Source organism: Urocitellus parryii, chromosome 14, assembly GCF_045843805.1.
Source record: "Urocitellus parryii isolate mUroPar1 chromosome 14, mUroPar1.hap1, whole genome shotgun sequence".
NCBI lineage: Eukaryota > Metazoa > Chordata > Mammalia > Rodentia > Sciuridae > Urocitellus > Urocitellus parryii.
The window spans coordinates 3,992,000-4,005,784 of record NC_135544.1 but is presented as its reverse complement, the minus strand read 5'-3'; the positions used below and the strand labels follow the sequence as shown (position 1 = coordinate 4,005,784).

General features: G+C 38.5%; 1 protein-coding gene and 1 pseudogene across 1 annotated transcript in view; one reads left to right on the top strand and one right to left on the bottom strand.

Annotated features, from left to right (window-relative positions):
* The window catches only part of Nrg1 (neuregulin 1), a 987,318-nt gene that overhangs the window by 529,554 nt on the left and 443,979 nt on the right, over positions 1–13,785 (bottom strand). The gene's annotated exons all lie outside the window — the stretch shown is intronic.
* On the top strand, positions 11,662–12,192 carry LOC113197207 (S-phase kinase-associated protein 1 pseudogene; annotated as a pseudogene).

The window sequence follows — 13,785 nt, the reverse complement described above, 5'->3', positions numbered from 1 at the left end:
GAACTTATAATGGCCAGTTTAAAGGGACCCCTGCTTTGTAATCTGTTTTGAAGTGAAACATGTGTATTACCTTAACTGAACAAACAAGAGGAGAAAAATACAACTATGTTTTGTTTGAGAAAATTTTCATTGACAGGCTGACAGACCTTTTTTATGTTTTTTTGTTTTTTAAAATACCTCATCTTTGGTAGGGAACACAATAGCCTCAAAATGGCTAAATAAGGAGTGTTTAAAAGTTCCCCGACAGTCAGAGCATCAGATTCCTGTACCACCCCTAGTTCTGAAGGGGTGACCCCCTGAGACGCTCATTTGTAAGTTAGGAGGCATCTAACAGGAGCTGTGAGCCACAAAAGAGGAACTGGCTACTATCAGCTCTGACCAGGCAGGGAGTCAGCAGGGACAGTGAATGCCTACAAATCCCCCTTCATCCTACAAACCTCTTCCAGTCCCTTTCTTTGGGCTAAGCTCCTTGAAGATGGAGATCCAGGAAGTCCTGATGACCAAGCTCATGTCAGTGTATAAGGAAGAACAAATGGAGAATAATCAGCATAGAAATAATTTTTTTTTTAAAAAAATAAGCCCTATAGTTTTTTGTTCAATTGATAATTATTTTCAAAGCAAAGTTCAAATTTGGCCTATGGGAAACATTTCCTGGTAACTCTAGGTTTTATTGATTTACCTCTTTTGGGAATTTATGGAGATCTACAAATCCCTATAAATTGCTTATAAGTTTGTCTTGGTATTTCTTTTAGGGGACTGAACCCAGGCTACTTACACAACTGATCAGCATTCCCAGGTCTCTTAAATTTTCTTTAATTTTGAGACAGGGTCTCGCTAAGTTGTTTAGGGCCTTGCTAAGCTGCCAAAGCTGGTTTTGAACTTGGGATCCTTCTGCCTCAGCCTCCCACATAGCTGGAATTATAGGTGTGTATCACCAAACCTGGCTGGGTATTTCCTTTTACACATAGGAAGAAATGAAGTTTGAATTTAACATTTGAAATATTTCTTTTTGCAGTATGTGGAGGGTTGGTTGAAGGCTACATTAATCACTAGTCATTTTAGATATAATTGTGTTGCACCTTACAAACATTATTAACCCCATATCTGAGCACTTAAAAACTTCTGACCTTCCTGGTCCAGCAGGCACATCAACTGCTCATCAACTTCATTATTTAAACACTAAATTTTGCTTTCCATGCTTCCAACCCTGTAGGTGTTTTCTCTTCATTCATTAAGTTCCTCATTTAGTTGACAGAATTTAATAGTGTACCTACTACGTGTCAGATACAGTAAGCACAATAGTAACAGAAAAATAGACATGGTATTGCTATTGGGATAGCAAAAGGGACATGGCATTATAGATTTTACGATCTAATGAGGGAGGAGATATCTAAATATAATTTGAAAAGTATTACATGAGCAAATGGAAAACTATGATAATGACAAGTGCAATACTATCAAGGATAAAGAGTACGAGAACATACGATAGAGGGAAATGGCCTGAGGGGGTCAGAGAAAGCTTCTCTGGGAACACAGAATTAGTATGAAATCAGAAGAAAGGGCATTATCTAGGTGACTGCTGGGAGAGCACTATAACCACAGGGATCTGCACAGCCTTTTTCCCAAGAGAAGGTGGGAAAGAGTAGCAGCTAAGAGGTTGGAGGGATGTATGTTCTGTGAGTCAAGGGCCAGGAACCACCTGCTATTAAGTATTCTAGACATTTGGGATTTTATTTTCAGATCAAGAGAAAATCATTAGGGAAGTTCAGGCAGTAAGGATACATGATCAAAGACAACATCCGAAACACTCCTTTGAGTGCCTGCTGGAATTCAGTAGTTCAGGTGAGGGGTGATGGCAGCTTAGACTAGGATACGGCAAAAGAGAAAAGGGAAGTGGATGAATTTGAAAGCCCCCAGGGAGATAAAACTTGTATGAACTTGGTGAGTCACTGGAGGTGAAAGTAGGAACTCAAAAAGCGGTAAATTTTTCTCTTGCATGAGTAAAATGGTGAGGGGTTAGGTACTGAGATAGGAGACACTAGAACAGGATTGACAAGAAAGAGGCAGAAAACACAGTCATCGGCAAAGCTCCATACCATAGAAATTTAACAGCTATAAAAACTAATGTAAAAAGATATGATGGGGCTGAGAGTGTAGTGCAGGAGTAGAGTGCCGGCTCGGGCTCGGCATGAAGAAGTTCCTGGGTTCCAGCCCCAGCACCATGCACACAAAGATACATTGAAAAGAAAGAGGAATGAAAATCAATACGGTGTCTTCTAACATGACCAGAGCCAGGCACACTGCCTAGTGGTATGGCCACTATATTACTTTAGCTTTAGTGACTAATTAAATGTCTATAGATATAAAATATTTAATGTAATTTCTAAAGATTTCCACTTTAATGCAGGATCATTTAGTATCTCTGTGCTAGGAAAACAAGAGAATGTGTTATTTTTTCCTCTGCACTTAGAAAAATTGAGATTTATGGCAGTTAATAACTTGGCCAAGGTTCTTTACTCTGAATCAGCAGAAAAGTGAAGGGGGAAAAATCAAGATTCAAAGTGCTGGAAGGAAATTTAGAGATCAGCTGACCTAGCCTCTTGATGGACCAGGGGTAGAAATTTTTGTCCCAAGTCTGACAGGTAGGTAGTAACAGATTTGAGACAAACCTGGGTGTCTTAAGTCTTAGTCCTGCTTTTTAAATTTTTTTTACTTTTATTTTTTAACTCCTGCACATTTACTAACTTTCAAGTTGATATTCCATTGCTCAATAATTTGGCTTTTCCCAGTAGTCAAAGACCCTTTTTTGAAAACTGTGGATTGCAGAAAGTACTGTGGAGCAATTTAGCCCCAAACATGTTGGGTGAAAATGTAAACTGATGTGAATTTTGGCAAGTGGATGCACAGCACATATGAGAACAATTACAATCCCTTGCGATCTCGGTTCTTCATCTATAAAATGTGATAGTTGTGAATAATTATATTCTTGCTCCATGAAATTATGGTTCTCTGTCTGAGTCCTCCAACGTCCAGGTATTCTTGATGGACTTAGGAAAACAGCTTCCCCCTTTCATTGTTTGGAATATGCTTCCTGATGAAAGGGGATATGTGCTGGTTTTTATCATGGAACATATTTTCATGTTTAAACTCCAGAGAAAGTGAGAGGAAAGCATAAAACAGGAAGCATCTGTATTTTTAACTGGCAGAGCAAGTGGAATTTGATGTGACTTCAACATTTTTCACTGCCTTGTATTAACAGATGGCTAGAATTCAAAAGTGGTTTACATTTTAAAAAAATGGGTGGAAATTGGGAAGAGGGCTTGTGGAGAAAGGAAGGGAGAGAAGATGAGACCAGAAAAGGAGGGAAGGAGGGAGAAAAGAGGAAGAGGGGGAGGAAGAAAGCAAGAATGGGATGGAAAGGAGAGAAGCAGGAAGCCTATGAGTACCATCAGGTTCTCCTATCACTATCTCCAGACGTAGAAGGATAGGGGGAGAGAGGGAGGAGTAGGGAGGAAGAATGAAGGAGAGAGATTACAGCATTGCCCCGCCTTGCCCCCAAATGACCAAGAGATAGGGCACTTGGTTCAGAGCTTGCCCAACTACTTGGAAGTCTTGATTTTTCTTCTGCTGGTTGTTGCTTGAACACCCTAACTTATTTATATAGGTTTCCATCCTCCCCATCAGAGACAGAAAACAGACAAGAGAGAACTTGCAGAGAGTTTCAGAAGACTACAGCTTCACCAAAAGAAGCTGTTTTTCTGAAATTATGGTTTGGGTCGGACTTGTTCCCCATAACTGGACCAAAGTATGTCATTTCTATTATGCTGACTTAGAGAAAGCTCAACAGTCAGTGTGACTATCTGATCCCGAGAACTAAGCAGTTTCTGAATGTTCCACCCCAATTTTTCAGACCACCAATGGTTTTCTGGTTATTGTGCTTAAACTGTTTTTTTTTAGACTGATGTTTATAACCAACAAAGAATACTATTGTCCATTTCTTTCCTAGTGTTCTCATAGTTTCTGAAGTTTTCCAACCATAAGATTACCTAAGATGCCTTAAATGCATGGAAATTCAAACCCAAGTAAGAATGTTTTAAAGATTTTCATTGGAATTCTGAATTCCAAAACAAATAGTGCACAATATTTTTGCTGTTAATGAGAGAATTTCAGGGAGACTCCATTTGTCATGCATCTAATACACACTATCTGTGTACACCCATGATCTCCTTGAATTAGGGTGGTGACATCAGCTGGTAAGCTGGCCAGAGCTCCCTTTTCCCTCATCTCTGTCCTCAGTAGCCCAACTTGGTATCTACCTCTTTTTCTGAATTCTTTCTGTACTTGGCCTTACTTCTCTTGATAATCAATGGTTCCTTCTAGGGTACATCACAGAGGGGAAAGCTGTCGATAGTTAAAAGAGAGGTAAAGGGCTATACGTGCTGGAGTTGCTCTTTCCCCCCTCCCTATGGAGCTGGCTGTGAGCTGGTGCCTGCACTGTCCCCTACCTTTACCCATCTCTCCCCACCTCCTTCCCTCCAGCATCATGCATCTCTTCGACCTGTACTTGTGATCCCCATTGATCAAATCCCCCCAATGCCCAGCCCTGCTTTGATTTTACTTCAGACACTTAATGTAGTCAGCATTAGCAGCTCTGCCCTTTTCACTTTCCCATTTGGATTCTAAGAAGGGAGGAAAGAGAACGTACCAGAGCCCACTTCATACCCCAGCAGCTTCTCATTGTTGATAGAAGACATATTCATTCATTCCAAGGAGTAGAAGAAGGTTCTTGTCCAGTGGACAATAAAGGGGAAATGTGATTTATAAGCAATGGATTGAGTCAGGTGATTAAAGAGCAGGCTGGTTATTGTTGGGACTAACATTTGAAAAGTTGGTGGCTTGGATACATATTAAAGTATCAGTGGGTTTGGGGGAATAATATGTCCATCCCCGTTCTTCACTTCTCCTTTCCACCCATCTGAGAAGAAGAAAGAGAAAAAAGAAACAAACAAAAAAACCAAAGGGGAGAAAAAAATACTGCTGCCCCTCTGTAGATTCTGCATTGCTCAATTTTTAGAATTAGGACAACCCCATGGCTCTCGTTCTCCATTAACGCTTGACAGAAATATAGTATAGCATCTCCCAAAGAATTATCATTATATATAATTATTAGTATCCTCTACCCTATGGGCTTCTTAACTTGGGTTCCTAGATAAGTTTAGGCTCCTGTGCCCCTTAAAATTGCCAACTAATTTCTGTGTGTATGTGTGTATCATAGCAGACAAATTTATTTAGACAGAAGCCTCATGTATCTTTATTTAATTTTAAAAATATGCTTTATTTGAAAGTGATAAGTTCACTTGCCTCACAAGTGTGTGTTTTTTGTGGAACCATTCACCAGTGGTTTTTAACCAGTTCAGCACTCACTCTTTGGGACATTTACTCTGGATTCCAAACAACTCACTTAAAATCAACTTGTAACATATAGTACTTTATCAATTGGTTGCTAACTATATTGATGGAAAGTATTCTGCATAAATTAATGTCTGGATTACATGCAGCAAAGTAGTTTACTATTTAAAGAAATTTTGTGGAAAACCATTTCATGATCATTGATCTTCTTCTATATTATCTGAGCTATAAGCATAGACAAGATATTCTTAAAACATAGTATTTACACGACTAAACCCAGGGCTTTCAGTCTTTTTCAGATATGTTTCTTAGATCTGTAAAATTCTCTTTAAAAATACAAGTTAATTTGAAATATATGGCAAAGCCATCAGGGTTTCTTCAAATAGAAGGACCATAAGTATTCTTTGCAGCTTGCAAATTTCCATTACCAACACACAAAGCAAAGAGCTATCTCCTTCTAAACACATCAACTTTTAGATCACAGCATCTCCTTTTTAGCATTATTTAGCAATTTTTTTTCCTAATGGAATATCTGAATAGCACAGGCACAATTAAGATTGTTAAAGTGTGAAAAAAATTATTTGAATTGGGGAGCTCTCTGGACCCAAAATAAATAGCTAAACTATAAACAATTAGAGTGTTCTTACATTTTGCTTCAATTAGCCTAACTCATGGATAAGGCCTTTATGGATTGGGGTAAGAATTTCTACCTCTCTCCTTTGATAAGTACTTCTATTTTCCACATTGCAAACACTGCAGAGGTTGGGTGGATATATGTGGCTTTCATTGACTGTCTCTGGAATCCTGCCCAACACTGAAGTTCTCTGAATATTCAACGGAGAAGCAAAGTCCTTAAGGTTTTGTTTGGTTTTGTTTTCCTTCTTTGCATTCTCTTAGCCATTCTCTCAGACGTTTGCCAGAACTTCCAACCAGGTATCTTCCAGATGTGTCAAGCTATAATCTAATCTCTAATTCCCAGAAACTTCCCTGAGCCCTGATCATGTCATTCTCTCCTTGTTTCTGGGTCATGTGCAGCTCTTTTCAGGTCGACTTTTACTTCTGCTCCAGCTGTCTTGATGCTGGTTGACATGCATTCCCTTTCATACATTCACCCCTTACCTATTACTAAGCTAAGGGACTAGACTTCCTAGCAAGTTCCCAGTTTATTTTATTTTTTTTTCTATTTCTGGCCCCCATGAAGTTTACAGCTGGAAAAATGACAAAGATAACACAATACATCCCATCTTCCACGTTAACACAAATCGCCAAAGTAGGTCGACAACGAGTGGCATTTTGAAAGTACACACACAAAAAAAAATTCTAACTTGTTTCATTTTTACCATCAGAAAACAATTTAGAGGACAATTTTCAATAAAGAGAGGGTGGGGCATTTCTTTATACATACCTGTCCCTTTTAATTTAACATACACTGAATCTGAAGGTCTAGGTCCTGTGTAACCTCAAAGATACTGAGATACTACGGAGCCGGCAGGCCATGTACAAAAGTCTATTTGTGCTGCTTTACCAAAAGACCCTAGATTGGGTAATTTATACGTAACAGAAGTTCTTTTCAAGTTATGAAGTTATGAAGGCTGAGAAGTTCAAGGTCAAGGTACCATCAGATTCAGTGTCTGGTAAAGGCTTTCTCTCCGATTCATAATGGCTCATATGACAATTGGCACAAAAGCAAAAGACACTCAGGTGCTCCTTTCAACCTCTTTTATAGGAGCATTAATCCATTCACGAGAACAGAGGCCCCATGACTTAGTGACTTCCCAAAGGCCCCGTATCTTAGTGCTGTAATGCCACATATTGGCATTGGCATTCCCACATATTAATATTGGAGGGACACATACTTTCAGATTATAGCACCAAGGTTCTTTCCCCTCTTGCCAAACTTACTCTCAGTGAGAGATGTTTTCAAATTAAAATGTGTGTTTTCCACTGAATTGTGGCATTTATCACTCTAAAAGGCTTTCAACCTTTTGTTTGTTTCTTTTGTGCGCATAAAAATGAATAAAGATGCTGTCTGCAAATGCTGTGCAGTCTTTGTTACTCTGCATTATTGTCATTTGTTTCGAGACTTATATTTGACATATAAGAATGCCTTCTTATAATTAAATGGATATGGTAATAAAGCATTTTAATAAATTCAATCAATACATGTATAAGATTTTGTTTTTCAAAATCTCGTTCTTGCTGGTACTGCCAAGAAATCCAGCACTAGTAGATGAAAGAATTTTAAAGCTGAGCTCCATATTGATCAGTCCTTTTACTTAGTATTCCCCTTGAATTTTATGTTTCCAAAGAGGTTACAACTGTTCGTCATGTTTCTGTATGTCAACCCTGGTAGACAAAATATACGGCCAAATGGCCAAATTCTATTTTCCAAATTGTGACACTGAGACATAGGGAAGGTAAATTTCTTCTATTCCAACTGACCGAAGAACATTGTTTTAATTCATTTCTGTAGTGAGATAATTATATGAAGTTCTTGTTAAGTGATGTCCATTTACCTTATTCTTGCTCCTTTTTCCTCTAAAATCAAAACAATCAGCAGATATGAACTGTCTCCTGTACTTTGAGCTATGAGGACACAAAGAAATACCTGAGCATTAAAGACTTTATAACTTACTTTTTAAAGAAAATACATATATCCTATAAAGAAACTTCAAGTGAGGCTGGGGATTTAGCTCAGAGGTAGAATGCTGGCCAGCATGAGTGAGGCACTGAGTTTCAGGAACTCCAAGAGAATCTGTATTAAATGACCTGTTCAGTACTGCGGACATTGGGACCAGAAGGGCATGCCTTCAGGTTGAAGTGGTCAGGGAAGTCGCACTTTGAAGCTGATTAAGTTCTTGAGAGAAGGGAAGGCATTCCAGACCAGGAGGCCTACAGGAGCATAGGCCAGATGCCCCAGTGCACATGTTTTATTCAGAAGACAGGGAAGGTACTAACTGAGATAGGAAAGAAATTTCAAGTACAGGAAATTGTCAGCATTTATTCTAACATTGTAAATCAAACATAAGACAGGTGATTGAGTTCTGAGAAATGTGTAGTCCAAGCTTCTTAAAGATTAAGTCTTATCTTGTTCTTTGTAATTCTTTATAACTGCTTATGATGCTTTTGCAACACTGAACACACAGAGTGACTAAAATTCTTCTCTTTAAAAGCAGGAAATTTTTTGTCACTCTCATCTTGATGAGAAAACAGAGGTTCACGATGTCATTTGATTTACATCAATATAACTATTCCACCTAACTCTGTGATGAGTCCCCAGATATTTATCTTTTCCAAGTCTTTTCTCTTAATTACTATGCTATACAACACAGAGCTTCTGGGTTATGGTTCTGGACTCTACAACTTAAAGGCTGTCAACACCTGGGCAAATTAGTTAATAAATCCCCATCTGAGTTTCCTTATCTATGATCACAATTGTAAATAGTAACACCTCCTGGAGTGCTGTGAAGAATCAATAAAACGGCATCTCTGTATTACCTAGTCCTTTCTCCCCATGTCATCCACCTCTAAGATTTAAAGGCATAATCTACTAAATTTCTTCCAACAGTGATCACATGGCTCGATCTAAGTCCCCAAATCATTCAGCAGTGCTTGGAAATCCAAGTTAACAGAGGTGGTAAAGAGATCTCTATGAAACTCCCTTGAGGGCTTCACAGTTGGAAGAGTCTGAAATGGGGAGCTAAGTTCTACCTCTGCCACTTCTCAGAGTGATAGGATTATGGCAGAGCAGTAAGTGTTCACACCCTGGGCACAGACTGTTTGGGTTTGAATCCTGGTTCAGCTCCATTATCAGTGTCCACCTAGATAAACAATTTAATCTACCTGTGCCTCTGTTTCTCCATCTCTGAAATGGGAATGCCAATATAGTATATTTGGTAATATTATAATATTATTATATATCTAAGTAAATAGTAATATTAATAATAGTATAATTGGGTTATTCCAAACTCTGAGCATATTAAGGTACCCAAACACTGTGCTATGTATTCAAGAAATTTTAGCAGACATGGTTATTTATACATTATTGTTGCCCACGATAAGCAAAACAGCTTTGCTTTCACATTACAATTGACATTCACAATCACTTATTAGAGCATTATTTTATCCAGTGAGAATGGTTGAATAATGATTATTATCCCCATTTCTTGATAGTTTTATTTCTGGAGAGGGGTAAATTATTCATTATTATATAATTTTTTCAAACAATATGGAGACATTTAAATAAAAACATAGAAATAATGTTGACTCCCACTACCTAAAAGGAAACCACAGTTAGCAATTTGATAAATCTCCCTCAAGCACCTGTCTCTTCCTGAGGGAGGGGAAGGCATATGTGTAGAAAGTTTTGTTATAGATGGGACCATATTAAATGCCTATTTAACAAGTATTAAGAGAATGCCAAGCTTGGATCAGGGAATAGAGGTAGGACTAGGGGGACATGGATGGTTTGAAAGACACTAAGAGTAAAAAGGACTTCATGATTGCTTAGGTACAGGAGATGAGGAAGATTGGGGTGACAGAGATACACGTTTTGCTTAGTATAATAGGATTGGTTGGTGGGGCATTTATTTAGCAGAACAACACCATTCTACAATTTTTTTAATTCATTCATTAATACAATATGGTAATTTTCTACCAATCAATTACCAGTGCATGATCACTTTTCAATGATGGCATTGTCTTTTCTTAGATGTATAGTTTCATAGGCAATTTAGTTTATTTCTGTATCGACACATATGGGTTGTCTCTATATTTTTCAGGATTTTCAACAAAGTTGTAGTGGATATCTTCAAGAAGACATTTGTTTTTTCACTTATTCAACCAAGTACTTAGAATACATTTGTTATGTGTCCTCTTAAAGCCCATATGTGAGACAATGCAAGAAGGTTCATCGGTGAAGTGTTTTGAGTTATAAGAGCTGGAATCCAATAAGTGAATTAATACCTTCATGGGGATGAACTGAGAGGTAACTGAAGGCTGGCCATGTGTGGCTGCAGGAGTTGGGTCCCTGGGGTCATGCCTTTGGAATATATATTTTGTCTTGGCCAGTAGAGTCAATCTCTCTCTCTCTCTCTCTCTCTCTCTCTCTCTCTCTCTCTCTCTCTCTCTCTCTCTCCTCCCTCCCCCCATCCCTCTTCTTGAACATCATTTATCATCATGTCCTGAGCTGTTTTTCTCCACCACATTCTTCTGCCATCAGGTTCTGTCTCACGTTGAGCCCTGAAGAATATAGATCAGCCATCTATGGACCGAGACCTCTGAAACCCCTAAATAAACTTTTCCTCCTCTGATTGTTCTTGTCAGATCTTTTGGTCAAAGCAGCAAAATAGCTGAATAAAACAAGATTCCAGGAAGGGGAAAGTACTTGGCCAAAGTGTGTTATTTTGATATACATTGCTAAATTTTGCTCCATAAAACCATACCAATTCATACTTCTACCAACAGAATAAGAGTGGCCATTCATCAGTAGCCATTTACCCTCTCGATAGCAATATTTTATTTTTTTTCTTTTAACATTCTGTTTGAAAAAATAGATGATGAAGTTTTAGAAAAGTAAATAACATGATATCATATAGACTAGTGAAATGTGGAAATTAAGGTTTTCTCATTGGCACCATGCTTGTTTTACTTAATTCACATTTTTTACCAATTAATTTTCAATTTTTATGCAACATCCCTCAAAAGGTCAAAAAATAAATAAGAAATCCAAACCCTTCCTAAGTAGCACATCTTAGGTCTCAGCCCGACACCTGAAATTAAGAATAAATAACTCAGGCAAGCTGGAAATCCTTTAATAAAGAGCCCAGTGGAATGATCTTTATTTAAGGGTCAGCATGAATAGCCTGTCATTCAAACATGTGTTGTCTTCTTCTGGCTCTTTGCACTGAAATCTCTATCAAAACATTTTTTTCAGCCAGATGTGGTGAGCCATGTCTGTAATCTCAGGGGCTCAGGAGGCTGAGGCAGGAAGGTCTTCATTTCAAAGCCAGCCACAGCAAAAGTGAGGTGCTAAGCAATTCAGTGAGATCCTGTCTCTAAATATAATATGAAATAGGGCTGTGGATGTGGCTCAGTGGTCCAGTGCCCCTGAGTTCAATCCCTGGTATCCCTAGCAAAAAACAAAACAAAACAAAAAAAACTTATATTTTTAGTGGCATTGCATCTGTATTTCTCTCATCCTTGTGTAGATACCACCCTGCTCTTGTCAGCTCCTTCCTGAGACTGAACCTCATGGCTTCCATTAAGTGGCAGAGTTCTGATGGAGAGAATATTTGAAGTTGATGTAGAAATAGTAAAAAAAAAAAAAAAAAAAAAAAAAAACCTGTTGACTACTGACATGAGGTTGGAAGGGATGGGAAAGGATGAGGAAGGAATTTCTTTACCAAACGTTAACGCAGCAATATTTTAAAAGGCCATTCAGTGTTCCACCCACCCTAAGAATGATGCACCTCCTCCTGAGGATGATGAGAACAAAGAAAAACAAACACATGGGATCCCTGTTTGAGATCAAGAATTCCTGAAAGTTGAAGGAGGAATACTTTCTGAACTTATTCTGGCTGCAAACTACTCAGACATCACAGGTTTGCTTGATGTTACAGGCAAGACCCTTGTCACCATGATCAAGAGAAAACTCCTGGGGAGATTGACAAGAACTCTGATATCCAAAACAACTTTACTCAAGAGGAGGAATCCCACATACACAAAGAGAACTCGTGGTGTCCAGTGATGCAAATCGTTGTGCTCAACACTGCAACACTGTGAGGACTGTTCTGGATACTAATTGCCCTGCTCTGTATATAATTGTCAATATTAGACAGACAATAAACACGTGCAGCAGCAAATCAATTGTGTTAATCTAATATTCATCCTCATTGTACCTAGATTGACTATAGAATCCAACTCTATGGCTGAGATTCTCCTAATGTGAGTGAAAGTTTCCTTTATCTTTACCCTGAATAAAACTGAACCCTGGGTTTTTCCAAAGAAAGTGGCATTTTGAGCATTTCTTCTTTGTATAAAGCAATTTCTGCCTAGTTTATTCTCCAGTTGCCTTTAGTGGGCTTTTAAAAGTTGGCATCATAAATAAAACAACTTTCAGAAAATTTTCTGAAACAGAATTATCTAAATGTTATCTTCATTTACGAGTTAGAAACTGGAGAAAGGCTACTTGAAGTGAAAGTTCTTTGTGGGGCTATTAGGATGTTCACCTGCCTCCCAGAGTCCAGCAGTACCTGCCCTTGATTAGCCCGAAAGCAGCAGGGTCCCTTACCTGAACCCCAAGACTTCGGTTTAGAATCAATTAATATTGTTATCAATATTCTCCACTTGGAATATATTGCCTAGAGACACAGCTACTAACCAATCACTTGGTGTTTTTGCAGGGCAGAAATGTAAATAGACAGTTTGCTAGCTTTTCCATTGAAAACACTTTTTTTTTAAAAAAAATTATCTTTTGAGGGAATAATATATATCTGGAATTCCCTTTTTAAAATATGAAACAAAACCTGTTATGGTAACAAGCACATTAAAAGCACTGTCATTGTGAAGTAATTTCATAACCTGATCACCTTCAGACCCCTTAAAAAAGGAAGCTCAGCCAGATCATGTGAGTTTACACCTAGGAAGAATTAGATCCAGAAAGATGAGGTGAGAGAATTGATCCCAGGAAATCTCCACTTGTTTCATAATATAGCACACAGGCTGCCAAGCATTCTAGAATGTTCAATATGGTTTAGTCACTTCCCAGAATGAGATCCAAATTCTTCACAAAAAGTGCAGGCCACCAGTTCTACTTCTTTCCTTGTATCCTTGTCCCCAATAGGGCCTCTCCTCTCTTATAGGGCCTCTCCTCTCATAGGGCCTCTCCTCTCTTATAGGGCCTCTCCTCTCTTATAGGGCCTCTCCTCTCTTATAGGGCCTCTCCTCTCTTGCACACATGTACTTTTAACTAAAGAGAATAATGTTCCCAGGCCCTAAGCCAGGGGCTTCTCTGCGTGGCTTACAATGGATGTGTTCTAAAGCAGATGTCAGTGGCCAGAGTTGGATGGACTGCAGTGCTCATGAGACCATGGGTTTTTGTTCCTTGGGGACCAACTGATCTGTGTGTCCCCCTACTATGTCTCTGCCAAAATGTATGTCAAAAAAGAAAAGAAAAGAAAGAAGGGATCTGGGGAAGGAGAAGTGCAGAGGGGAGAAGGAAATTATTGGCACCTATGTTTTGCTTTATGCCTTGCAAGGCATGTAATTTTTTGGTTAAATTGTCATGATAATCTCTCAATCTTTTTTCCTTCCCTTTTTTGCTCTTTTTTTTTGTCACACTTTTTTAATGGCGTTTTTCTTTACTAGGATAATATT